Below are 27,611 nucleotides of genomic sequence, written 5' to 3'. Positions count from 1 at the left end.
CTTGGGCAATTGTGAAGCGGAATTGCGAAATTGGTGCCAACGTGACTCGAAATGCTGCAGATATTAAGAGATCTTGAAATAAAATGGCCGCCGAGAATGACCAACAGAGAGTCCAACCGTTGATGGAGGTATCCGATGAAAAGTACGAAAATTCATCAACATTGTAAAGGAATAATTTCCACAGTATTTTTTTCTGAAAGAACAATAAATTATCTATATTTTGATATAAGATTTTTTTTGTTTTTTCAACCAATCCCGAGATACAACTGGTTTTATGATTCCGGATTCTAAATGAGTCAAGCTTTAATCAACAGTATGAAGGAAAACATCATGAGAAAGGGTGGCTTCATTTTCTAGTTGAACTTTTTCATCATTATTTACTCAAACTCAAACTTAAACAACAACATAAAAATGTTCCTGAGTTATTATGCTTCAATATAACGTACAATTCGATACAACGTACAATTTTGAAAGTCAAAATTTTGATGTCAAAAAATGTGCTTAATATATATTTTGGGTGTGATTTACTAAAAGTTGTCAGGTTGGGAGAAGATCATTTCAACAACGTTTGTCACAGTCGATTTGGATTTTGCCAAGGAGGCGTTAGAATAATAAGAAATTTGCTTATGCTTATGTTACGCTTATGCTTTACCTACAAAAAGGGACGGGTTAAGGATTTTTAAACGCAAAAAAATCAAATTTGAGTCGACCAATTTTTGTTCATTCCACATTCAATGTCAATGTTTCATTTTTTCCTTATCTTACGCAGTTCTAGTCATTTGACAAAGCAGTCTGAATTCTATAAATCGCCTAAAGCTTTGTCAAGCTCACATTCAACAGTCCTGTTTCATTTTCTCCCAGCGTACAATATCAATTTCATTTCATTTCATCAAATGACCACAACTCAATCTTATCCCCGGGTATCGAACAGTAAAGACCGACGTAAGCGTGTGCACTGATAATAAACAAAGTCACCCCCATAAACGCCATTCGCGCGAGATGTTCGCGCATACATACGACGTTTTCGCAAATAGATTCTTTTTTTCGCTTTTTGCTGCCTCACAATATCGCACCCTAGTGTGATAAAAAGTAAATAACCGTCCGGACAACACAATCTGAAATTACCCGAAGAAGTGCACAGGCACAGGCACAATAGCACAGTGTGGTTATTAGCGACCGCAAGAGAGATGTTGTTAGTCATCGACACCTTGGAGATTATGGCAAGGCGTTCGTTCATGAAACAATGTGGCCTACACTTTTTGTTCTAAATTGAACCTTCGAGTGGACTATTCCGGGTGATTTTTGTCTCTATTGGCTGGCGTTGATGTCAATCGGTACACGCCATATATTTTTCCATCGAATCAATTGATAATACTATCAAAGAACTGCGTACGTGATAGGGTGCAAATATGGCCGGGATGTCACGTTGTTTTTCTTGGAGTTTACATTTCACTTCAGAATTATACAATTATACGAACGGGTAGTGTTTGAAGTTAACATGATTGCATTACGATTCATAAGTCATTTTCATTTATTGTATCCGCGAGCGTGTTGATTGAAATTGTAACGATATATCATAAACATGGCTGCATACATTGTATGCATGCGATTCAACAAGTTAGTAACCCATTTCGACGATCAGCAGTACAAGTCGATTATGAACCGATTGATAGATGGAAAAATTTATTTGGAATTAACGCATTGGGAGGCTTTTTGATAGGCATTCTCTTATAACAGCGGGCGAAAATTCATTCAAAACGCATCAAACACTCATCAATGTACAACTTATATCACTTGAATAACGCCGCTGCGGATTGGGTATACACGTTCTTATACACAGCCTTGTCAGAAGAGAGAGAGAGCTTGCATAATCTTTACTCGACATTGTAGCTTTCTGTAGGTTGCACTAGAAAGTACCGGTAATGTATAGTATTGCACAATTATAGATGGTCAACCATAATGCGCTAATGCTGACGGCAAATTTATCCCTAATGCATTGCTATTCTAAATTCACTGAGATGGCATTCTTCCGATGTATGGGTGTCTTGTTGGAAATTATGGAGGCTATTCATACCTATTTTAAAGAAAAATTAAGTTTAATTTTCGATATAGATATAGGATATTAAATAAGATATTTTGGCGGTTTTTTTTTTGAACCCCTATGTGGTTTAACATAGGATCTATAGTGAAAATCGTACTTTTTCGTTTATTTCAAGCCATCTTCAAAATCTTCGAGTTATAAATTTGAAACAAAATACTGAATATGCATCTCACTACAGTGTATCAAGAAAAATCATCAAAAATTGAAGTACTAAAAAAATATTGAAATTTTGAAATAATTTTTTGGATTTAGAGATTCAGTAGAGTAGTGCGGGGCAAAGGTGCGCACGGGGAAAAAGTGCGCATTGGCCTTTTTGAAGCAAACGAACATAAAAATGCTACAACAGTGTATTCGTTTGATACATTACTACACCAGCAGCTCACACATATAAACACGATACATTTCATGAAAGTGACAAAAAGTTATGAGGTAAAAAGAGTTTTGCGATATTTGGATCTATTTTTTTCAGTTTTGGAGATGACGCTGGCGGATAATCGGGGCTCCACTGTATGTGTGATTTTTCTCAGTGTTGCGCGGTACAAAAAAATATATGTTTTTTATAATTCCAAAGGGTCTGGCTGGGTAAGGAAGTAAAATGTGCCCCCAAACCAAATCACCAGCTGTATTGAAAACATTGTATAGGGTACTAAATAAGAAATTTTGACAGTAGTACCATATATTTGAGTTCTTATATGGTACAACATAGGATCTATGGTAAAAAATGCACCTTTTCGTTTTTTAATGCCATTCTTAATAGCTTTGAGACAAAGATATGAAAAAAATACTAAAGTACATCTTAATAAGGTGTATCGATCAATATTTCCAAACAATTTTTTCATCAAAAAATCAAATGCTAAAAATTTGAATCAATTGTTATTTTAATTTTAAATTAGATGTTATTGTTTTTTATTTTGAGATTCAGTACTACTTTAGTTTGTATTTAAATTTCTTCCTACGTCTAATTTAGATATATGTGATTTTTTTTCAGATTTTTAGAATGTTTTTCGCAGTACAAAAAAAAAATATATATATATATTTCCAGGCATTTCGGAATTTTAAAAAAAAACCACTTTTGCTCTGATTTTTATTTAATTGCGTCCGTATGTGTTGTTTTTTCACATGTAGCGTAATTTTATCTTGAATTTTTGAGATGGTTGCGTAAAAAAATAATGTTTTGGCCTTTGGACATTTTTAATTTATTTTGAATTTAGAGACCCAGTACCGCTGTAATATTATATTGTAATATTTAAATTTTGTTTTTTGACGTAGGATTACGTCTTTCGGGAACATATCGGGGTACAAATTGAAAATCGAAAATCGAGCGCACCGTGAAAATTGTCTAATTTCAAATGCTTATTGTTCAGTCATTTCATGATGGATTGATGAGATTTTTGCGTCAATCAATTTCGGCACTCCATAACATTTTTTTACATTGAATAAAATAATATAGGTCATGAAACTAACTATCGAACAATTGAAAAATCTCAACCCATATCCTAACGGAAATACCCACTTCTGATAGGTCGAAATTGACGACATATGCGGCGGGTCCCAAACAGAGACATCAAAACCAAGCTGCCTAGGGGAAATTGGCATTGCAGATACATGAAAGTAGGGGGACGTTTTTTTCCACAGACATGTATTCCCTAACAGAGATTTTAAATCCATGGTTTCTGGGATAAATCAGCATGTAAAAACCCTCGATAGTTTAACTAACGACGCGTACAAATGGATAGTGCTCATTGTAACTAGCGTGGGCATTGCTGATTGCATACGTGCTGGCGAATAAGTTGGGAGCGATGAACAAGTGTGTTTTCGTTCCAATAAGGATCTTTCGATTGAAGAATGATGTTTCAATGAACTGAATAGAACTTATGCTTGATAGAATATAAATACAATTCAAATTTGGAACTTTTATGTTGGTTGCTCCCGTGGCCGAGTGGTTAGCGTCATACCTAACATGCCGGGGGTTCGGGTTCGATTCCCGTTCTGGTCAAGGAAATTTATCGTCAAAAAAATTTCCTCCGACTTGCACTGTGGTCACGCGAATTCTAGAGCTTGCCACCCAGAATGCATTCAAGGCGTGTTATTCAGCATAGAAATCTCAACTAAGTACTAATAAAAAATGACGCAAATAATACTACGTTGAGACGGTGAAGTTCCTTTAGGAACGTAGTGCCATTCAAGAAGAAGAAGATGTTGGTTGCTTCGTAAAACTTTTAGCACAACTGTAAGTGTAAAATTGTTTATGGTAGCTATTGTGTTAAAATGACTTGAAATATGAAACGATTTTTTTCTCCCAAGGAAAGCTCATGCGACGAGCAAAATTGGAAAAATGAAGGAATATTCAAAAAAGTGATTTCACATATGCTCTACATATCGTATTGGGTGCTGTTAGCCCAATTGAAATTCGCATTGAGGCATGTAGCATCGTGTTCCGTTGGATTTAAAGCGAAAAGGAAATGGGTTGAATAAACACTCAGAAAATAAAAAATTATGAATGAAATTACTTTTCCATTTCAAATATATTTTCTCTATACTTAAGTAACACTTTTTTTCTGGTGAGAAAAATTGGGTTCGATAATGATAAATATCTTATGTTGCTTTGATGAGCTTTTTTTTCTTTATTTAATCCATACATAACACAGGCGCCATCTCGTCCAGGACCACAGAGGGCGGCTTTGGTACGTGATACGCACCATCTAATGACTAATCACCATCCTTCTATCATTATCACTCGGTTATGGACACTAGTGGAGTGAACAAACAATACCTAACAACCAGACAAAACGGACCCAAATCATTATCGAAGAGTTTAACAAAGTAATTCTTCAAACATATCCAAAATCAGCGTGCAGCAGATAGCCTAACGGAATCCTACGTCAACTATGCGGTCGTGTCTTGGACACAACCCTCCTGTGACTTTTTTGTATGTCTAAATTTTGTCGGTATATTTAGAGCAAAAAATATACAAACAATGTTTTTTTTCTTGTATTTTTTTATCCCATTTGTTTATTTATTCAGGCTCATTAGCATTTTAGCTGTAATGGAGCCGGATTATATCGTGTACATGTTACATGTTTATTGTATCTATAATTTGCAAATTGAACAGAAGCCATTTTAGGCGTAAGAGTATTCCTTTTGTTCTTCCATGTTCAGTAGACCGGACAGCGGAGACAGTTGATATGTTCATTGTTGTGTTATTTATAGCACAAAAGCCCGATATTCTTATTGTTGCAAGCAGAGCTTGCATATATAAACTGACCAGACGTCCCGCGTTACGCGGGACAGTCCCGCTTTTCAACAAAATGTCCCGCGTGAGATTTCGTCCCGCGAAACGTCCCGCATTTGGCAAAAGAAACGAAAATGTCCCGCGATATCAATATATTTCAATATCACAATTTGATCATGTTGATTTTCTTAAATGGATGAACCTAAAAAAAACCTTTATTTGGCAGACTGTTCAAGTGCGCTTCTAATGCATCCAAAGATTAATACGTTGAGCTGGTTTCATCGCACCGACATTAGGATTTTTGTTTAAAGAGTGTCAACTGGAAGCGACAGCAACAAAATTGGAAAATGATTTTTATAAAAGTCCCCTATTGATCCGCAGGGACCAACGTGAGTCAGACGAAAAGTTCATCTTTGGTCCCCTAGCTCGGTCAGGACTTAACGTTTTGAATAAGCCGGAAGATCTAGTGTATGGTGGACAGGAAGAGGCAGAGTTGTTTGATGAAGTATCGTAAATGAAGCACTGGGCGGTCTTACGGAAGCTGGCCGGAACCTGAACCATGGCCGATGAAAAGATGTATATCGGTGTGTTATTTTACCATTTCGTGGGTTTGGTGGTCGTCTGTCCCTCCATTTTGGCCTTTCGCCCAAAAGTTTTCTATCGGGCGCAGCTGGGGAATGTTGGGAAGGTTGGTGGTCTTCGCGATAATGTTTATCTCCAGCCGATCCATTCTCCAGGGATCTTTTGGCATAATGGGCTGATCCCAGGTTCGGCATAAAGACCAAATCACCTTCCCAACTCCGGCAAGCACTTCGTACTATATATCTCCCCATTCACCATATGACTCGAAAGAAGAGCGGCTTGGACATTCCCTTTAAGTACGTCTCGTCTTTCATTATGAGTACGAAATAAAGGTTTTCACTTCTTTCGCCGGAAAGAAGTTTTTCACCAGCACCTCAAGCTACTCCTTCTGGGTGACTGTCTGCTGCTCAGATACGGCCGGTCTCGTCTGATGCTTCCGTATAAAAATGTCCATTTTGGCCAGATTCTTCCCCACCGTTTGGCCGGTTGCTTCGATCTCCCGGATTAAGAAGCGGCAAAGAGATGATATTGTAAATACCAGATCGGCTATATCTGGCGGACACAAAGTGCCTCAGAATGTCCAACTCTTTCGCTGTGGGGTGGAGCTTGCAGTATGGAAGAATCATCAAGTTGCTTGACAGTGCTGCTGCAGCGAATCAACAGCCTTGAATCATTTTTGTTGTAGACTTAATAAACGTAAGATTTAAAGAAAATTTGTTCCTATAAATTACCTTTCATCGCCATCCGAAATTAGTCCATTTTTTTAAATGCATACATTAACACTAAAATCGATGAAAAATTAATTGGAATTTTCGAGCATTCCATTCGGTAATTTGAAGAAAATTGTAGAATTTAAATCGTGCTTGCCAGGCGTAAATGCTTTGATTGTGCGAGTGATTTTCGGGCGTAAACAAAATCTAAACCACTGAAAAATCACAAATTAGTGCCGATGCTCAGAAAGAAATAATACTGATCAGTTTAGACTCGCTAAACTATGGTTTATGTTCACAGAACGTATATACATAACGTTTTGTTTTTTATGTCCCGCGTTAGACCTCTGACCATCTGGTCACTTTATGCATATAGATAGAGAGAGGCCAGGACTCCAACACTGAATCGATCTCCATCGCTGATGATTGTAGCTTGGACGCAGTTATTCTATAACAACACAAAGATGGTCAATTGAGGGCCCTGAGTTTTGAACTCACGATCGATCGCTTAGTAAGCGAACGTGCAACCAATGTGGCTACGATTTCTCGTATCTTAAAATATATTAGATTATATTAGATTATCAGATTTGGATTCAGGTGGTTTACCAAATTCAGTACGCAGTACACAGTACGATAGAGCTCTGTGAGAAAAAATAAAGTCCTTGTGGAAAGATCATTCGGATTAAACTTTTCACTACGAAAGACGTATAAATACGCTCTCGCCAGTCTTTCACTTCGAGAAAGTAAATACGAATGCAAAGAATGTGATCTAGGTTTATGCGTTGATCCGTGTTATAGAATATATCATAACGAAAGTAGTTATTAAATTGTTTCATCAATTGCGACATCCGCATAACGCGCCATAATTGCTGATGAATTTCTCCGAGGCGGGGCCGCAGTGAAATGGTTAATGAGAAGAACATTTTAAAAAAATCCAAATTATTATTTTATTTTAATTTGAATTTGATTGAAAACCACGAATACAATAAAATAATCTATTTCAATAAAATAAGAGTAATAATGCAGACGACGAAGAAAATTATTTTTGTGTCTCGCAATGCTCTTAAAAATTCAGGAAAAAATTACGCCACATGTAGAAAAAAGACACATACGAACGCATTTAAATAAAAATAAGAGCAGAAGTGGGTCTCAAAGTTATTTTTTTTTCAAAATTTCGAAATGCCAGAAAATATATAAAATATATTTTTTTTTGCACAGCGCATTTAATTTTTATTATTATTAGATTTTTTTAAAAATAAAAAATATATGAAATATTTTTTTTTGCACCGCGTATTTATTTTGTTTTAATAATTAGTTTTTTTGATGAAATAATTGTTCCAATATATTTATCGATACACCTTATTAAGATGTACTTTAAGTATTTTTTATCTTATTTTTGTCTCAAAGCTAATGAGAATGGCGTGAAAAAAACGAAGACACAGTTGAAACTAAGTTTCGCGCAACGAAAACAAGCTACACCCATAAAGCCAAACACTGATGGCTAGGAGCGACCTATAGTCATTTGCACTCTTCTCTTTTTCGCCTGCTTTGCCATGGCTCGGATGGTTGTGTTAATTGCAATGCCAGATGCACTTCAAGTGAAATATTCGCTAGCGTTTACAGCTCGAGGGGAAACATAAACCACAAAACGAGCAGAATAAGCGACCTTTATTGTTTCGGGCACAGAAAGATTCTGAAATTTTTTTCCTCAGAGGAGATGCAATACTTATACGCTAGCTTACTTACTAAGCAAGGGTGGAGTTTACTTCGCAAGTATCCTATTTTCACTATCCTTATTCGTTGTTTCTATTCCAGCGGCTGCATAAGTTGCCCGTTATTGACAGCTCTGTTCGGGAAAGCACACACATGGACAGAACAAATGTATGGGGAATGCTTCCAATTCTCATCAATATACAGACTATGGGATTGTTATGTATAGTATAGTTATTAACGTTAACTTTATTTCATAAAAACGTGACCTATTTTCTGATTTGGCACTCTTAATGTAAGACGTTGTCCTACGTCAAAAACAAAAATTTTGGAAAAGTGGCGATTTTTTTCTCGACATAGTCTCCTTTTAGCTCGATACACTTGACCCAGCGATGCTCCAACTCCTTTAATCCATCTGGAAAATACGTTTTTTCGAGGTCTGCATAGTAGGCCTCCGTGGTGGCGATGACCTCCTCGTTCGACTGAAATTTCTGCTCGGCGAGTAACTTTTTCAAGTTTGGAAATAAAAAAAAGTCGCACGGGGCCAAATGTGGAGAATATGGAATACGGGGCAGCAGCTCGTAGTGCAATTCAACCAATTTGGCCGTGGCGACGGCGAAGTTTCCATTTTTCCCATTTTTCTGAAATCCGCGGACACGCCCGCTTCCACAACGGTATACGGTCTACAAAACTACTAGTCCGATTCGGCTGAAATTTTGACAGTAGCCGTTTACGAGAATGTACTACACGATAAGTAATCTCTCTTGCGATACTGACACCATCAGTCGAAGAGGCTAAGTACTTATCGGACCGCCCTCGTATAACTCTTGAACTATGTTTTATACTAGTCGGTGTGGTTCGTGAGTACTAAAAAAGTGGAAAACGGAGACCAAATCGGAAGTCCCCTTATCGACACCTACAGAAATAGTGGCCCTAAACCGATCCCCCCATTGTTCTGAACCGACCTTCGAATTTTGCAGTGAATTTACGCCCAATTGACCGGAAATGACATACACGAATATATTCTTGTTTCGACTTCCAGTTTGCTGATAATGGCTCTAAATGATTAACAATGAACAATGATATTATATATATATATATTGGGTGAAAGGATTATAATAGCGGAAGTCAAATATCGTATTCCGATGCTATCTTGGAAACGAACTTCCAAAACGTGGCTTCCGGTTCATTGAAAACGGCACTAATAGACCGGAAATGAAGTTTGGGGAGTTGAGTTAGTCGTAGAATGTGTTAGAGCGAAATGGTGGTAGTAAAAGAACACAAACGGAAACGGAAACGGGAATGAAAATAATCAACGCTCAACACTCAAACGCTCAACACTCAAACGCTCAACGGCCATGGTTAACACGCAAACACAAACGCCCTCGTACATGGACACACAAACACACATTCATAAATAGATGTTTTGACACGTTCACACCGTCGACGGCGGACGAGAATTAATCAAAGGCGTCTGATTACACTGACAAATGCGTTCCCCCAGTAGTGAGCGCCGCCCGATGAGCCTTGTGCTTCCGATTGATGGTAAGCACCTGAGTGAGCCTATTAAATAGCTACGAAGCAAAAAAAAAGAGTGTCGGTTTAGGACCTTCTTCAGTTCGAATGGGTACGATTTCGCAGAGTATTGAAACTTAATAAATGTTTAAAAACTCATATCTTCATTTTGAACTATATCCACTATATCCATAGTCAGTTAGTAATGAATTTTGGCCTCTTCACGCAGTTTCTCCGCCAAAACGACTGAACAGTCAGTCGGGCGTTTAGTCGCTATCTCCCTCTACCGACTCGACTAGCGACCTCTACATTTCATTCTTCCCAGTCAAATTGTCTTCATTGCATTTTGAAGTGACTTTCCCAAAAACGAGTTCGTTCCTCTCTTTCTCTCTCCCATGTACATGTGCATGCATCGATGTTTGAGTTCAACGTGGTTTGATATACGCTACAGGTGAACTAGATTTTTTTGTATCGTACATGAAAATTACTTACACGTATAAAATAACGTGCAGTGTGTGTGTGCTATTTTGCACGCTCAATACTAACTAATACTAACGCGAGTACCTTATACTTGATAAAAGTCTAAGTTCGTTGGTTTGAGTTCACGATGGGTAAACAATAAACCGTCCATTGATGGGATAACTTCTTTTTTGCATCAGAAATCATGTTTTCGTTCCTCTTTATATGGACGTAAAAATAATATTGCGTACGCGGGTATGAATTAGTGTCAGGGGGAAATGGAAGTGTGGATTGAAGTCAGTTGAATGAAGAGGCAGATTTGTATTCATTAGTCGAGTCTGTTAAAATAATAAGTGACTGGACTAGTTCACCAGTCATCCTCGCTAGTCAACGCTAGTCAACTCACTTTTTGTTGGCGGCGACTGCCGAAGCAGTTCTAGTCGAAGCGAAGCTGCTGAGAGTAGAGTCGGTCCTCATTTTTCACCTTCGAAGATTTCGGGCCCTGCTTGCTATTTTCTATTTGATTATCCAAAAATATTATGTTTATAAATATAAATGTTCGAAGTAAAAAAGGCATTATAAAGAATCCTCGTGATTTTTTTCTAATTATCGCTTTCAAGAACAAAGCGAGCTGTAAAAAAAATCCGTGATTATTGCACAAAATTCTTCACTGTCTAATATTTGTTTTAAATTGATAAGAAAAAGTGCATTTTACACACGATTATGAATTTTCATGAATGAATTATGAATTTCTGGAATAACAAATGGAAAACCCTCAGAATAGTTTCTTGAAAAATCTTAAAACTTGAGAAGTTAATTTTACAATTATTTCAGGGTGTTGTTTAGTGGATATTCCCTCAGCATTCAAATGGAAGTATTTTAATTGTGCTGGCGTTTCTTTTATTCAGAACTAATTTTAGACAAGCATAGCTCAAAATCATTAAAGATCGATGACTATGTAATGGTTGAGGTTTCACCATATGCGTCGAGTCATTTTTTCATGAGATATTATTCTCTATCAAGTCTTAAACAATTTTCGAAAAGCTACCAAATACTCTGTGTATGATAACAACATGGGAAAATCTATTCAAATCCAGGTTCTTTGGAGTTAGCTTCAAACATAAAGCATAAGAAGAATGAAGGGGACTGGATTTCTGTTTAATTTTGGAATACATAGGAATTATGAGCGCCTTTAAAACATATTATTCAAAATGAAACCAGGTGGCGCACTGTTCGAATATTATGCTGGTACAGGACAAAACTGTGCACAACCAATCGTGCAACCAATAATTACTTTGTTTTTCACATCATAAATTGTGTAAAAAAGTGTAATATATACAAAAGAGGATAGATTTATTTCATCTCGAAGCTTTTAAAAATATTTTCCGAATTTATGAATGTGTTTTACTCCAGAACGCAAACATTAATATTGGTACAAATGGTTCGATAAAAAACGCTTACGCTTCATACGCTGCATTATTTTCCCCTAAAGGGGTTCGCATGTTCGTCAGAGCAAAAAACGTCACGACGTGTTGAAAAACTTCACACATAAATATCAAAATCGAACCGTTGAACCGTCCCACAAAAAGTGGACCCACCACCGGAGGTAGACGCCCAGACCCGGTTACATAAATGGCGAGATGAAATTCCACCTGGACCAAATGAAACACCCATTGGCGTTATCAGTACTTCACTCTTATCTCCCACCTCCCCATTGATATTCGTTCCACATATGGCGGTGCGCTTTCACCTTGTTGATTGTGTTACACAAGTCCTTCGATTAGTGCCATCCGGCGACAACCGACGCAGTCGAGCGCGAGTTAAAACAACACTTAGCCTGCGATCACCACAACGGATGAATCATGATAATCCGTTGAGCGAGGTGTTCCTACAGTATGACGCCATCTACTCCCCAATGTGCTGTTGTTGTTGTTGGTGGATGTTTCACGATCACCTGTGGGGTCATCATCTTCTGCTCATCCAGAAGTAAAACATGCGCTGGATATTTAGTGATTTACCCGCAATGATGCCATCGATGATTCCGATGATTCATCCCAGCCTCTCGTCTGCTTGACATTACCAATAGGTGGTCGATTGAGGTATATCCGCGTTTATGCACAATTCAAGGTTTGTCCGCATGGCATGAGGAATAAAATAAACAAATTTGCATACCCAAGCGCAATGGAGCTGACCGCTATAGACTTATCGAATAAATTATCAATCTGGTTAGGCCTAATTATGCATTATTCAATAATGCAATTGCAATTTGCGATGAGTCACCCGTAAAAAACGCACCTCTAGTTTATCACTTTCCTATGTAAATTATCCTGGAAATTATCGCATTGCCACAGAATCAATTCCGTAGCTTTTCTCAATGCCACATCGCCAACAATCAGAACAAAATGATGTCCAATTTAATACTCACCTTGAATTTTGCCAGTTATCCGCGATTGGGCACAGGAGAAGAAAGTAACGTTCCAAAAATCACTCCCGAAATCGGTGGTGTTTACACCGCGTTTTACCTGTTTGGAGTCCGACCCTTCAAACCAGACTAAATCGATGGTTCTCCTTCACTAGGTACGGCTGTCGAACTGTTTTGTGCACTTTTTGCCAATAATTTTCCGCGCTATCAATGCCCACCCGTCGTTATCAGTTAGTATCTTTCGTCATTACACCCACGGAATGACGGTGGATCGGGGGATGGAGGAAGGGACGGTTATTTTAACTTATCGTGCGCTCGCTATCTTTACAACGCACCAATAGTACAAATAATAGGTATGAGACAAATATTAGTCAAAGGATTTGGTGGTGTGGAAAGTATTGAAACAACGTGTGTTATAATAATTTGATTACGGTAGTTATTGTAGATTTGGATGTATTTCGATTGATTTCGGTAGGGATGAAATTCCTTCAATATTCATAAGTTGACGAGACTAACAGAACTCACAGATCTTCGATTCGAGGAACCCGCAAATTGTTTTTCCCCAGATTTTGCACGTGACAAACCACATTCAAATAGTCGATAATCATATAATAAACGACACTTGAGGAAAAAAAGTTCTACAAATCAAAGTTTCCGCTCTTATTTATAGAACTTTAGTGTCATCACGATTAAACTACCATGTGTACAGCTTATTTTTCCATGGATTTTTATTTCCGGCGTCCGTCCGCCAAAAAGATCATCCGCATAAACACACGCGCGCGCGATGATTGCAACCGATGTGTTTGCCCCCATCTGGGGTGCAATACAGCAGCTCATGGTTTTATGTGGGACGTGAAATAATTTGCAGATGCAAAACCGCTTCTTTATTGATATTTACTTGTAAATAACCGTACGGTCCAGCAAGTCATCCTTGGGATTTGATCATTGTGTGTTTGTTTTTATTCGGCTGCTTCAATGGTTAGCAGATGAAATTTTTGGATGAAGACAAGATCGTGCAAAACAAACGGATAATAACAAAATCAATACAGGGAAAATAGGATGATTCCAACAGCCAAGCTGTTGAACTGGGCTCAGCTGCTGATTGGTCAATTCTAAAACTGTATTATTAAAAAAATTTGAAAATACACTTCTACAGAATGTACTCGCGGTACATACTCTTAAATTAGTTTTCATGGCGAAGAATAACAGAAAAATATTATTTTTCGATCATCAAAAATATCGCACATCCTCTATTCACTATGTATTTTGTATTCTATTATTTTTTCATTACACGCTAAACGATTTATTTTCGACGCATTTTTACATCTTATATCGAACATGAGACGACAGGACATCACGCTACATATGAATGTCAAAAAGAGATTCATTTCATGAAATAAGTGAGGTGGGGAAAAATCATTTACATCAAGCCATTAGTTATATTGGAACGTTATTTTAAAATATCTGTATATTCTGAATGCGATAATGCGATCCGTTCGAGAAATTTTATAATACAGGAGAGTAGTTAATCAGTAGATGGATATGGAATTCCCGAGGAAATTACATCATCGATTTCCTCAGAGCGTGTGTCGAAAAAAAAATCTAAGCTAAGAAAGTGCGTATGAGGAACTTCTCGCTTTTGTCATTCAACCGAATACATCCAGCAACGTGTGGGATCGAATACGTGTAACGTCGTAACGGAGCTCATTAAAGATTTCATTTTTGTTTGAACACGTGTGTTGTAATGTCATGAAATTGCATGCGTTTTGCTCTGGCAATAGTAAAGACTGTGTCGGTGTTGCTCATGATAGCCTCTCGCAAGTGAATATATTATTCCTCACGCCCCTTCTGTGGATTGTGTCGTAGGAATTGCAGTCGTTCGCTCTGACATATCGACCATAAATTGTTGACACAACTCACGACATCGGAGAATGACGTTGTCCTGATCGCGTCAAATCATCATTCGACACACATAAAAATCCATCGATCACGCTCTCTTGTTTGTTTTGTCTCCTCTAATCACATGTTCATAAAAGAAATTTCTTCTGACTCCTGTGGTCACACATATTCTAGAACTTGTCACTCAAAATGCATTCAAGACGTGTTTCTTGGTATAGAAATCCAGATTATTGTTTCTTCTTCGAATCACAATTTCTTGTTACTGTGCAGAATTTTTCGTACCTCGCATTGTACGCGGCACTGGGCCGCTCGGAATCATTCCGTGGAAACACACTCTCTACTATGTAGCATAAATGCAAATTTGGTTGAGATTTGTACATTCGTTGATCTTGCGTGTCAGCCGCTTGGGCATCTGTGGAAAATTTAAAATCAAAAACTCACAGACAGGATCGCAGCTTTATACAGTCCACTGCTTGGAAAAAAAAGCCAATGTCTTCTATTACTGCCTTCTAGTATCGAACAAATAGTATGAAATAGCAAGTAAAATTTATTTATACTCGCGGAGCCTGGTTAGTATTTTTTCTGCTTTACTTTTGCGCTTCGATGCAAGCTCTTCAAGAAGGATCCTCGTTGCTACGTTAATTGCTTGTTTTGTTCGACAGTGAATCACAACCTAACTTCAGAAGCGCCGATCTGATTTAAAACCCTGGGCCATTTAACACGGTAGCGAAAGAGGACACTGATGCACGAATTTGTCAGGTTACTTCGGTTTCTAGCACAGGCAATTTTTTTTTGTGCATGGGATAGGGACCGCGCTAAAAAAATCGTGCAAAACTTCATCAGCGGCTTTAAAAATCGTGTTCGGTACACATTTTGAAAAAAAAAATTCTGTGCGGTAGAAAGGGACCGCATAAAAATAGTTTCCCCCAAGAAAATAACTCAAATCCACGCCATTCACCGTTCGACACTTTGCCTTTTCGGTTGTGCGTGGCTGTTTTGAGCTTTTAGTTGCATGTCGAAACGTGTTGCTGTTAGAAATCATGTCATGCAAAAACTTAGAAAAACTTAGAGCATTTCGTCGGTGTTAAGTCAGAGGGGACCAAGTGGCAAAATTGAAAATTTCGAGTTATTGATGGCATTTGGTTAAGCATTACGTGAGCTACATACCACACTTACCAGATTTGGAAAATCACGCGTACAGCAGGAATAACGTATCGAAATTGTTTTGAATGCTCAATGGATGCCCCTTATAGCACCAAACTTCAAGCTCGATTTTCTCGAAATTAGAAAAATGTTACATGGTCCGGTTTGACTTAACAACGACCATTTGATGAGAGGAGGGGAATGATTTCAGAAGTGGATAATTGAGACGCAAATATGCTTTTTTCGCACTGAAATGCATATAAACCATCGAAAAAACTAAATGGAAGATAACTTCGTCAAATATGCTTATTTTCATACACCGCACAAAAAAAATCGCGCCAAAAAAACCGCACAAGAACATTATTTTTTTTATCAATTAGTAACATTTATACTAGCTTGATAAAAAAGTTTCCTGAATCACCACCGTGTGGCGCTCTCTCTCAGTCATCCGTTTTTATTTTTCATTTTATCGTAGGTTGGCATTTAATAAAATTTCTATAAAATTCTATAAAATTTGTAGTGATGTTTTACATTTCTAAAAGTTACATTGTATTGAGTACATATTGTGCGTGACTCGATTTTGTACAATTTGCAAAAATTGCAAAATCAATCGTTATTCGTGAACATTTGGCTTAAAACGAAACGAATACCATTCAGCAAGCACCGAATTCACATGATTTGGCTCCTTTACGACCATTCGAACGACTCAAGAAACCACGTTTCAGCACCCGAGATGAGATAATGGAAAAATCGAAGATGGCACTCATGGCCGTACCACAAATCGAATATAACAAATGTTTCGAGGATTGCATCAAGTATAAGTGCGTTGCAGTCGATGGGGAGTACTTTGAAGGGGACAATATCGATATGGATGTATCATCTTGTATTTTTCATTTCCTGAATAAATTCCGGGAACTTTTTGATCAAGGTGGTATTACTCTTAAACATTTTATCATTGGAGTGAACTGATTATCATGCTACTTCGTTCAGTCGACAAAAAAGTATTAACGCTCCAAACATTGTACCTCCGACGTAACGTTTTCGTTTTCGAAATTTTGAACTTACATCCCGGTACAGAAATTAATGACGAAGTCCTACGTCAAAAAAACTCAATTTAATCCTGTACAAAACAAAATGCAACTATACATATTGTGTATCAAATAATAATTGGCTTTTCAAAATTTCGTAGCGAATTCTTCATTTTCGATTACATAATCCGTGCAGACATAAACTGGAACAGGTGGGTAATAAAGTTTTCGGGAGACGATATCCAAGCTTAGTGGATTTTTGAAACAATTAATTCAAATTGTGGAAACCTTCACGATTTATTCTGCGATTAACAACCTCTAGGTTGAGTTGATATCCGAAAATTGAGGTGGTCGATCCACTTGTTTTAACGCGCAACTTGTTTAAAGTGATTTTGTTGTACAATTCGGTTGATAAGAACAATAATTTAACCGTGCATTCTTCAAAAAAATAATAATTCAAAAACAAACCTATAAAATACTAACCTTTATGTTTTGACGTAGGACTACGTCTTTCATTTCTATACTAGGGTGTAAGTTCAAAGTTTCGAAAACGAAAGCGTTACGCTGGAGAACGAGATTTCGAGTGTTAATAAAGGGTGTGTCACATCAAATTGCATCACAGAAAAAACGCTGTAGAAATTCGCCCAGTAGACCGATCCTTTTGAAAATTTTAGACAGAAAAATTAAAACTATCAAACAACTTTTGGTATTTTCTTTTTATTCATACTTCGAGCCCAAGCCCGTATGCTCGCACCTTCCTCTTTACCCCGTCCATAAGGTTCTGTACAACGTCAGGTTGTAGTTTTTTTTGAACAGAAATACATTTTCTCTTGAAGTCCGCCTCCGATTTGACAACTTTTGGGTTCTTCCGGAGGGCCTGCTTCATAATCGCCCAATATTTCTTTATTGGGCGAAGCTCCGGCGCGTTGGGCGGGTTCATTTTCTTTGGCACGAAGGTGACCCCGTTGGCTTCGTACCACTCCAACACGTCCTTTGAATAAAGGGTGTGTCACATCAAATTACATCACGGAAAAAACGTTGTAGAAATTCGCCCAGTAGACCGATCCTTTTGAAAATTTTAGACAGTAAAATAAAAACTATTAAACAACTTTTGGCATTTTCTTTTTATTCATACTTCGAGCCCAAGCCCGTATGCTCGCACCTTCCTCTTTACCCCGTCCATAAGGTTCTGTACAACGTCAGGTTGTAGTTTTTTTTGAACAGAAATCCATTTTCTCTTGAAGTCCGCCTCCGATTTGACAACTTTTGGGTTCTTCCGGAGGGCCTGCTTCATAATCGCCCAATATTTCTTTATTGGGCGAAGCTCCGGCGCGTTGGGCGGGTTCATTTCCTTTGGCACGAAGGTGACCCCGTTGGCTTCGTATCACTCCAACACGTCCTTTGAATACTGGCACGAAGCGAGATCCGGCCAGAAGATGGTCGGGCCCTCGTGCTGCTTCAATAGTGGTAGTAAGCGCTTCTGTAGGCACTCCTTAAGGTAAACCAGCCCGTTTACCGTGCCGGTCATCACGAAGGGGGCGCTCCGCTTTCCGCAAGAGCAGATCGCTTGCCACACCATGTACTTTTTGGCAAACTTGGATAGTTTCTGCTTGCGAATCTCCTCCTTAACGCTGAATTTGTCCTCTGCGGAGAAGAACAACAGGCTCGGCAGCTGACGAAAGTCCGCTTTGACGTAGGTTTCGTCGTCCATTATCAGGCAATGCGGCTTCGTCAGCATTTCGGTGTACAGCTTCCGGGCTCGCGTCTTCCCCACCATGTTTCGCCTTTCGTCGCGGTTAGGAGCCTTCTGAACCTTGTATGTACGCAGGCCCTCCCGCTGCTTGGTCCGCTGGACGAATGAACTTGACAAATTCAGCTTATTGGCGACATCCCGGACCGAACTTCTCGGATCACGTCTAAACTGCTTAACTACGCGCTTGTGATCTTTTTCACTGACGGAGCATCCATTTTTTCCGTTCTTCACCTTCCGGTCGATGGTTAGGTTCTCGAAGTATAGTTTTAGTACTCTGCTGACCGTGGATTGGACGATTCCCAGCATCTTACCGATGCCCCGATGTGACAACTCCGGATTCTCGAAATGAGTGCGCAGGATTAATTCACGACGCTCTTTTTCTTTCGACGACATTTTCCAAATTTACGAAAAATTGACAGTGAAGCATGGCCAACGTGATCTATACACTCTCATCTGATTATAAGCGAAAACTGAAGATATAATTCCTAAAAATTAAATTTCTACAGCGTTTTTTCCGCGATGCAATTTGATGTGACACACCCTTTACCTCCTAAACAACTTGACAAAATGTTATGATAAACACTTTATTCGAAAGATAGAATGTCTACGAGTTATATGCTTGTTACATTTTGATTCAGAAACGTTTTTCAATAGCCCTAAAATTGCTTTCAAGACAGGCTATTGAAATCAAACCAATCGGTATATAAACGAGTGCCGCTCGGAAATCCACTCAGTTATGATTGTGCAACGATTGAGGTACGATCCCTGGAATGGATTGATGTTTCTCTAACACAGACTTCAAAACCATGGAGCCTGAGGAAATCGGCATTGCAAAATAAATACAAGCTGCGGGTACTTTTGTACTCGTTTGCGTTTTTGCAAATTGGAATGTTTCCCTAACACAGATTTCAAAAACATGGAGCCTGGGAAATTGACATTGCAAAATAGATGCAAACTTCGGGTACTTTTGTACTCGCTTGCATTTTTGCAAACCGGAATATAAATTCCGAAACCAAGAAGTTGGGAATATTGGCGTTGCAGATACATTCAAGTCGGCAATACTTACATACCCCAATGCATTTTTACACTCCGGAATTCGTTTTGCTAACACGGTCTACAAAAGCGGATACAATTGCAACGCTTTGGTTCGATTATTCAAGACTGCATTGGAAGATATCCCTTCATGTCGCCAGCTCACTGAACTTCTACGCATACCGTTTGATGATCAGGCAAAACGTTGATAACTATTTGCTGCGATAACTACTACCATAATGCATGAATTGACTTACATTGGGATTTTGTTGCAATTGAATTCGTAAATAGTTTCATTCATTCACTACTTTAATCAATACACACAAAAGATAGCTCTAAACAGCGGCGATATCGTACGCAATGAGGATCATCCGAGGTGGGATTACTGCTAATTGAAGAGATGTAATTGATTACTAAGCCAACGTTAGTCCTACGTCAACCTTGCGGTTATATCATAGGTATAACCCATCCATAGTATTTTACTTTTAAAGTTTAACTAATCCTACTAATCTTACTAATCCTAATAATCCTATTAATTCAAATGTTTGACTATCTATTTCGGTAAAATTTTCTCATTTTGACGTAGGACTACGTCTTACATTAAGGGTGCCAAATCAGAAAACAGGTCACGTTTTTATGAAATAAAGTTAACGTTAATAATTATTTTTGTTGCGAACGGATTTTAACAATTTGCCCACCAATTGAATCGGAAATTTTCTAAGATTTGTTTGATATGTTATATATTACAATCCCATAGTCTGTATATGGCTTAAATTGGTGAAAATTGGAAGCATTCCCATTTCCCTATACATTTGTTCAGTTCAATTGTTTGCTTTCCCGAACAGAGCTGTCAATAACGGACAACTTGTGCAGCCGCTAGAATAGAAACAACGAAGGGGGATAGCGAAAAGAGAATATTGGCGAAGTAAGCTTCACTCTTGCCTAGTAAGTAAGCTGTCGCTAACGTATAAGTATTGCATCTCCCCTGAGGAAAATACTCAGAACCTGTCTGTGCCCGAAACAACAAAGGTCGCTTATTCTGCTCGTTTTGTGTTCTATGTTTCCCCTCGAGTAGCGAAAAATATTCGCTAGATTTTGCGTGCATCGGCTCTGTTCTTATGCAACAAGCTCCTAGCTTTGTTGATGGTTTAGACCGAGAGTCGAGAAACAATTTTTCATAAACGGTCATTCTCGCGATGTTTCATTCGTATCGCTGCAACTGTGTGCATCTGTTAGACGCGTGTTTGATGCTTATTGAATGGCGATGCACGGAAGATGCCTCTCGTTGAATACTCAGTGCAATGCGTGCAGTGATATAAAGAAACAAATTGTGACATATGACCAATTAGTGTATTGTTCTCGCAAAGGCAAGAAAGAACTCAAAACTTTTTACTAAAGAGTTATTTATGCAATTTCGACTTATTCGCAAATAATATCCGAAATGATAAACCACCAATTTAAAAAAAATAGTTTGCGTAGTTCTACGTCCTAAGCGGTCGTGTCTCGGATACAACCCCTTGATTTTTTTTCAAATGAAAGCAACAGTGTCGTTCTCTTTGAATTAGCGCCAGTTTGAAGCAAACAGAGCCAAAAAAACAAAAAAAAAGTTCATTTACTGTCACAGTTGAGGCTTAACCATATGGCATATCCCAGGCTTCAACTTTAACTTTATTTTAATTTTACCATAAATTCATATTACAAGTTATTTATTACTTTTTTTTCATGTTATTTATAATAATCCTTCTCAATAACTCAGTAATGAAACCAACGAAGAAACCCCTAAAAAAGACCACCGAAACAGTCTACAAAAAGCTAAATCTTTTTCAAATGAATCAAAATTATCATATTTCCTCAACACGGTGCAACATTGAACAATCGAATTTGCATCTCTCTACAGTGACAAAATTGTATCAGAAAGTACGCGGTGACTAAGTAACGCGCCACAACTTACAATCGCACGAGAGTAGGGCAGCGGTGTTGCAACGCGTCTGGAATCTCTAAACAGCCCGATCGATGAAAGTGGGAAGTTTCCACGCATGTTATTAAAAGCCTACAATGCTAGCAGTTATTTGCATTCCCATTTTCGATTCATCCCACGAAAACATCGTAATAGCGTTCATCATTCATCATACGCAGAGCGTCAGATTCAAAATGATACGCGTCTGGCAATAATATGCAGAGCACGTGTCCATCGGACGCCGTGATCGATAGCGTTTGCAAAGGAAAGCAATTTACCGGGAAAAATTCTCAAAAATGGATTTGGGTCATCTATTCGATTTCCATTTTTGTACTTTCACTCGGAGAGCGTTTGTTTGTTTTGCTTTCGACTCGGCGGTGGCGCATATCAACGAATGAACTGTCAACCAGAGATGCACCAGACGTTGTATACGACGTTGTGTGCAACTCAGGCAAGCATGGTCATCGAACCCGCGAAGGTTGTGTCGAAGGAAAAACATGCTTCAATCAGTATCGCGCAATGCAAAACTCTTGACCTCAGGATGATTTGCTGCGTTCAGCGGAACGCCCCGAACCTACATCCATTGTACTTCCCAGCATTATTGCACTTGAGGGGTCCCTCATCGATGGCGTAAGCCTTGAGCTCTCGGAACAGGCCAAGATAAACACAAGAGAAGAGGTGAAAAAGTGGAGAAAAAATACATGCCAAACGTGACGATGGCAATCTGGCCGCCATTATATACCACTTTCGACTGTCGTGACGCTGACACATCATTTTCTCGCGCGTCTAAGTACAAGATAACCACCGCACAGGAAAGCGATAAAAATAGATCCTTCTACATGCTCAGAAAACCAGAAGCACGGCATGCTCTTCATTACGGCTCGCATTCGCGTCGTAAAATTGCAGTAAACTTTCGACATCACGCTGCAGGAATCACACTGCCATGAGAAGAACAGCTTGTTGCTGAGAGCAACTGTGGATGCCTTTCTTCAAGTACCTACTACCCATTTCGTTAAAAGCTAGTCGTAAACGAAACTACACAGATCTTCCTCCTGGCGTCATAATATTTGACCCCGACCAGATCGGCAACAATAACAGTTCCGGAACGCGCGAAGCTGTGCGAGAACTCATTGAAACGATTATCATCCGGAGCGATCTCGCAAAGCTACTAGCTTTGCCCAGATTACATTCGATTGTTAAAAAGCGCGCACAATCATTTAGGCCGACCGAGGAAGAGAACTATCATTGTCTCCGACCGGCGGCGTTCAGTGGATTCTTCCCACACCGTATGTATAATTCACAGTTCAGCTCAGCGATTAAAAACAGCCAAACTAACGGAGTCAAGCCGCGTAGGTTCAACTGTTTATTGCAAAATTTTTATGTTACACGAGCGGTCGACTTAAATATGCTCGATGATACTTTTTTAGCGTAGAAGAGTGTGACAGGTTTAGAAACCCGTTGTCAGTCTTCTTTAATCTTTTCATGAGAGGATGGCAGGGCGTAAGGAAGGGAAGCTGTTGAGTTAGAGTGGCCTACTTGAGATTTGTCCGTCTGTCAAAGGTTCAATCCTTCACCTACCATAAACCTGGTAGTCGATGGAGAAACAAGAAATCTGTTTTGTGTTTGAGGACCATAAGAAGTGATTGGTCAAAATAAAATGAGCGAATTAGTTCGTTCAAATTGAAACAGTAAAAATTTGACAATTGTAAAAAAATCATCCTCCAGGCTAAATAGAAATTAAACCCGAAAATCTCTACGATTTGTATTTCGGTAACTCGAGCACAAAGGGTGCCAATGAAAATGGTCATCTCGAATTTCAAAAAGTTACCCCATAAAAAATGTTTACCACCTCGAAAAAACACCCCATGCAAAATATCAGCTCAATCGGACTTAAGGGAGAGTGGCGCAAAGCGGTCAATTTTTTTTTGAAAATCGAAAAATCACCCAAGGGAGGAGTAAAGGAAATCGGGGTTTCGGGGTTTTTTGATGCCAAATGTCTTAAAAAGGCATGAAACGTCGAGATCTAGTGTCATCTAGAAAAAAAAAATTTGTTTTGTCAAAAATCGGCACTCTGGGACTTGGTTTTTTTTTTTGGAGTACGAAACGAAAAGTATGATTTTGGTAGCTAATAAAAAATAGTTATCTCGATTTTTCAATCGGAACTTGCTAAGAAATGTTGATTTGCACGATAATATACCCTATGCAAAATATTAGCTCATTCGGACTTCATTTACTGGTGTCACAAACGATAAAATTTTAGTTTTTTTTAAAACGAAAAATCACCGAAAACCGAAATTTTAAAAAAAAATTGATGCCAAATGTCTTAAAATTGCATAACTCATCGAGATTTACTAGATCTCGACAATCCATGCAATTTCAAGATATTTGGCATAAATTTTTTTTTCGGAAACCCCGATTTCCTTTCCTCCCCCCTTGGGTGATTTTTCGATTTTCAAAAAACTGAAACTTTGATCGTTTTGTGCCACTCTACCTTAAGTCTGATTGAGCTGAAATTCGGCATAGTGTGTTTTATCGAGGTGGTGAACACGAAGCCAAATATTATTGTATGCCTAACATATTTTTTCGGTCTGTTCTTAGAACCTAGTTAGGTTAGAAATGGTTAGGTTACCTTAAATATTTCAGTCGATTTGTTTCCATGTTCGATGTTTGACATTGTTTGCCACTGTTAATAATGGAAAAGTGGCAAACAAAATAGTGTTTGTACAAATTTCAAACCAAACTTTATCTGTCAAAAAGTGTAAAATATTTGACCCCCGGACAAACAATGTAGGGCCGCCTTAACTGTTGTTGAAAACCTGATTGGGGATACTTTGACACATTGACAAAAAAAAGTGAAAAGAGGGAGTGTGACCAGTATCAGCCGATGAAGTTTAGTGCTGGAGAAAATAATATTTTATAGTGAGAATCAATGAGAACCTAACATAAACTCATTCCTAGGATGATTATTAAGACATTCAAATTGGCGACGAGGTGAAAAAACATAGGACCAGTGTTGTAATGGACGACACTTTTTGTGACCATCATATATCGCCCTTGCGCGAAAATAACGGCTCAATATGTACTGTGAACGTGACGAAGAATGCATTGCTCCAACAGTTACATAAGAAATAAATGCACAGCCGCAAACACAACCATCAGTTGAACATTTAAATGTTCTCTCTTTCTGTCGGACGCATACAAAAATGCGGTGAAAATGTGCTATTTCCATACTACCGATTGTGGTCATAACCAGAGATGCCAACCTTTCTGATTTTTCAGGATTTCCCAGAATTTTTAGCACGCTCCCTGATATCCTGACGAAAACTTAATTTATCCTGATTTTTCTGAAATGATCCTGATTTTTTTTGACGTAGGACTACGTCTTTCATTTCTATACCGGGGTGTAAAATCAAAGTTTCGAAAACGAAAGCGTTACGCCGGAGACCGAGATTTTGAGCGTTAATAGCTCCTAAACAACTGAACGAAATGGTATGATAAACACTTCATTCGAAAGATAAAATGTCTACGCGTTCTATACTTGTTACTTTTTGATCCAAAAACTTGTTTCAATAGTCTTAATATTGCTTTCAAAACAGGCTATTGAAATCACCAATCGGTATATAAGCGAGCGCCGCTCGGAAATCCACTCAGTTCTAATTGAACAGCGATTGGAGCATGTTGTGGTGAAGCTCTTCATTTATCATGAAAGCGCGGATGAACGGTGTCACCAAGAGCCTGTTTGTGCACCTTAGGCCAGAAGGGAATCCATCAGGAGGAGAGTGATGCCACAAACGGTTCCCCGGGAAGACATCGCTACACACACATACACGCGCGGAATTCCTTCCGTTTGGATGCCATTCAGCATCGAGAAAGTTCCGGAAAGATCTAATCATTTCTGGAAAATAATCTGCCAGTTCCTCTGGGAATTTAAAAATACATTCATGTGAAAGAGTTTATTTGAATGTTTTCTATTCATGTAACACTGTGACCAAATATTTTTCAATCAAGTACTATTAACAGATGGTTATCGAGTTAGTATTAACCACTGGTGGGCTTCCAGTATCGAGGAAAATGTGGAAATATCTAATCGTTGCTGGAAAATAATCTGCCAGTTCCCCTTGGAATTGAAAATTACATTCAAGCGAAAGAGTTTATTTTAATGTTTTCTATCCATAAAATATCCATATAATACATTTGGGTTTGTGATTTGTCAATCAAGTACAGTTAGCAGGTTAGCTTCTGAAGATTATTCTTCAGAACAAGGTTTTTCGTATCCTATATTGGATGCATAAAACCTTGTGCCTCCAACGTAACGCTCACGTTTTCGAAGTCTCCCAAATATTCATTTATTCATTCATTCAGAATGGATTTAGATTCAACTTCAAACAAATGATCTCTAAATCAACGATAGTCCTACGTCACCCTTGCGGTTATACCATAGATATAACCCACTTCCTGTTTTTTTTATTTTTGAACTCCGCAATAAATATACTAGTTTACATGCCAAAGTTTTCTTCCATGATAGTTCTCCGGTTCGCACTTGTATATAACTTACATTAAGTTAAATTCTCTTTTTTATCTCTACCCTCAACTGTTTCGTGACTTTCCAAAAAGTGATTGTCTGGTGAATTTATGAAATAACGACGAGATTAAGATTGAGGAACAAATTGCTTTATTGAGGATAGTGTGTATGTAGATGTATCCCCAGCGTTATTAATGTAGGAATACGTTTCATGGTGCAAAATTACTCAAGAGAAAATTTCTGAATCCACAGTCAATATTAAGAGATTTTATTTGTAAATTGTTCGTAATAATAATTAAATAATTAAATCAACTTTAATTATGAGACTATGGTGAATACATCTATAACCGTACTAAATATCATTAAAAAAAGGAAATTCAACAAGTCTTCATCTGCTGATATGCTTTCCTCATTTGTTGAGTAAAGATTCATTCCAAAGCATGAACGATGAATTCAGTGAAAATGTTAGTATTGATTTCTCTGAAATTGACTGTAGTGATGCTGTAGGTTTTTTAGACAACATACCAACGATCAAAAAGTCAGGCGGAACACTAGTATTTCCGCTTATGCGAGGATTTATACCATGCTTATTGATTCTTTTACAAATCCGGTCTTCGCCCGAAGAAATATATACTCTATTTTTGGTGGGATTTGGAATGGATTCTGTATTATGAGCTACTACCAAGCAACCTGTTTCTCATATGTATGGCTCGCAGCAGTTTTCAACGAGGAAGCAAACATGTTCTGGGAGGATATACTATTTAAGCTGTGTGAAAGATGACGAAAGATTGTGAAACAAAACTATGGATACGAAATTAAATTATAATGTTTTGATTGAAAATGATGTTTTTGTTTTCCGAAAAATCGACATTAAGTTTCCGGACAACCCAATATGAGCTATCCTAATTTATCCTGATTTTTATTTTCATTCTGCCTGATTTTTTTAAATAATAGTTGGCAACCCTGGTCATAACCATCGTTTAATTCTGGTTAATTTGACTGTAGTTTTGATGTCAGATGACTGCAGATGATATGCATTCTTTCTCTCTGTATTATGATTTGAAGCGTAGCTTCACATATACAGTCACCTCCTCACTCACACACAAGCAAACCATTTATCATGACAATGTCATCCGAAAATGCGAATACAGAATAGAAACTGAGACAGGTTGGCGTCGACATCATGCCTCATACAGTATGAGTCATACGGTATGAGGCATGATGTCGACGCCAACCTCTCTCAGTTTCTATTCTGTTTTCGCATTTTCGGATGACATTGTCATGATAAATGGTTTGCTTGCTCACACATCCATACACGACGGATGGTACTTACACGGATTGCTCATACCAAAGCAACCGTCAAACTTTTCCCTATCAATTCCGAATGTGTTGAATGAACGTATTAAGCGGTGAACGTTCCCCGTGAACATCAAATGAATAAAACGAGGAAGTATCGAGATATCATATAACATTTTTAGTTCGACGGTCGTTTGAATGTTCATTTTATGATATTCATTAATAACACAGCACATACGCCTCCATTAAT

General features: G+C 38.2%; 1 protein-coding gene across 4 annotated transcripts in view; it reads right to left on the bottom strand.

The window, feature by feature from the left end:
- LOC129767476 (unconventional myosin IC) overlaps positions 1-27,611 on the bottom strand; it is a 97,350-nt gene that overhangs the window by 41,681 nt on the left and 28,058 nt on the right. The window contains exon 1 of one of the 4 annotated variants that reach the window (XM_055768438.1): positions 12,735-12,890. The exons of the other annotated variants lie outside the window; for them this stretch is intronic. The gene's annotated coding sequence lies outside the window, so the exon portion shown is untranslated. Of the gene's footprint in view, positions 1-12,734; positions 12,891-27,611 lie in introns of those variants that run through there. 4 annotated transcript variants of the gene reach the window in all.

This window comes from Toxorhynchites rutilus, chromosome 2 (genome assembly GCF_029784135.1).
Source record: "Toxorhynchites rutilus septentrionalis strain SRP chromosome 2, ASM2978413v1, whole genome shotgun sequence".
Classification (NCBI taxonomy): domain Eukaryota; kingdom Metazoa; phylum Arthropoda; class Insecta; order Diptera; family Culicidae; genus Toxorhynchites; species Toxorhynchites rutilus.
This window is presented reverse-complemented; position numbering and strand designations above follow the sequence as displayed.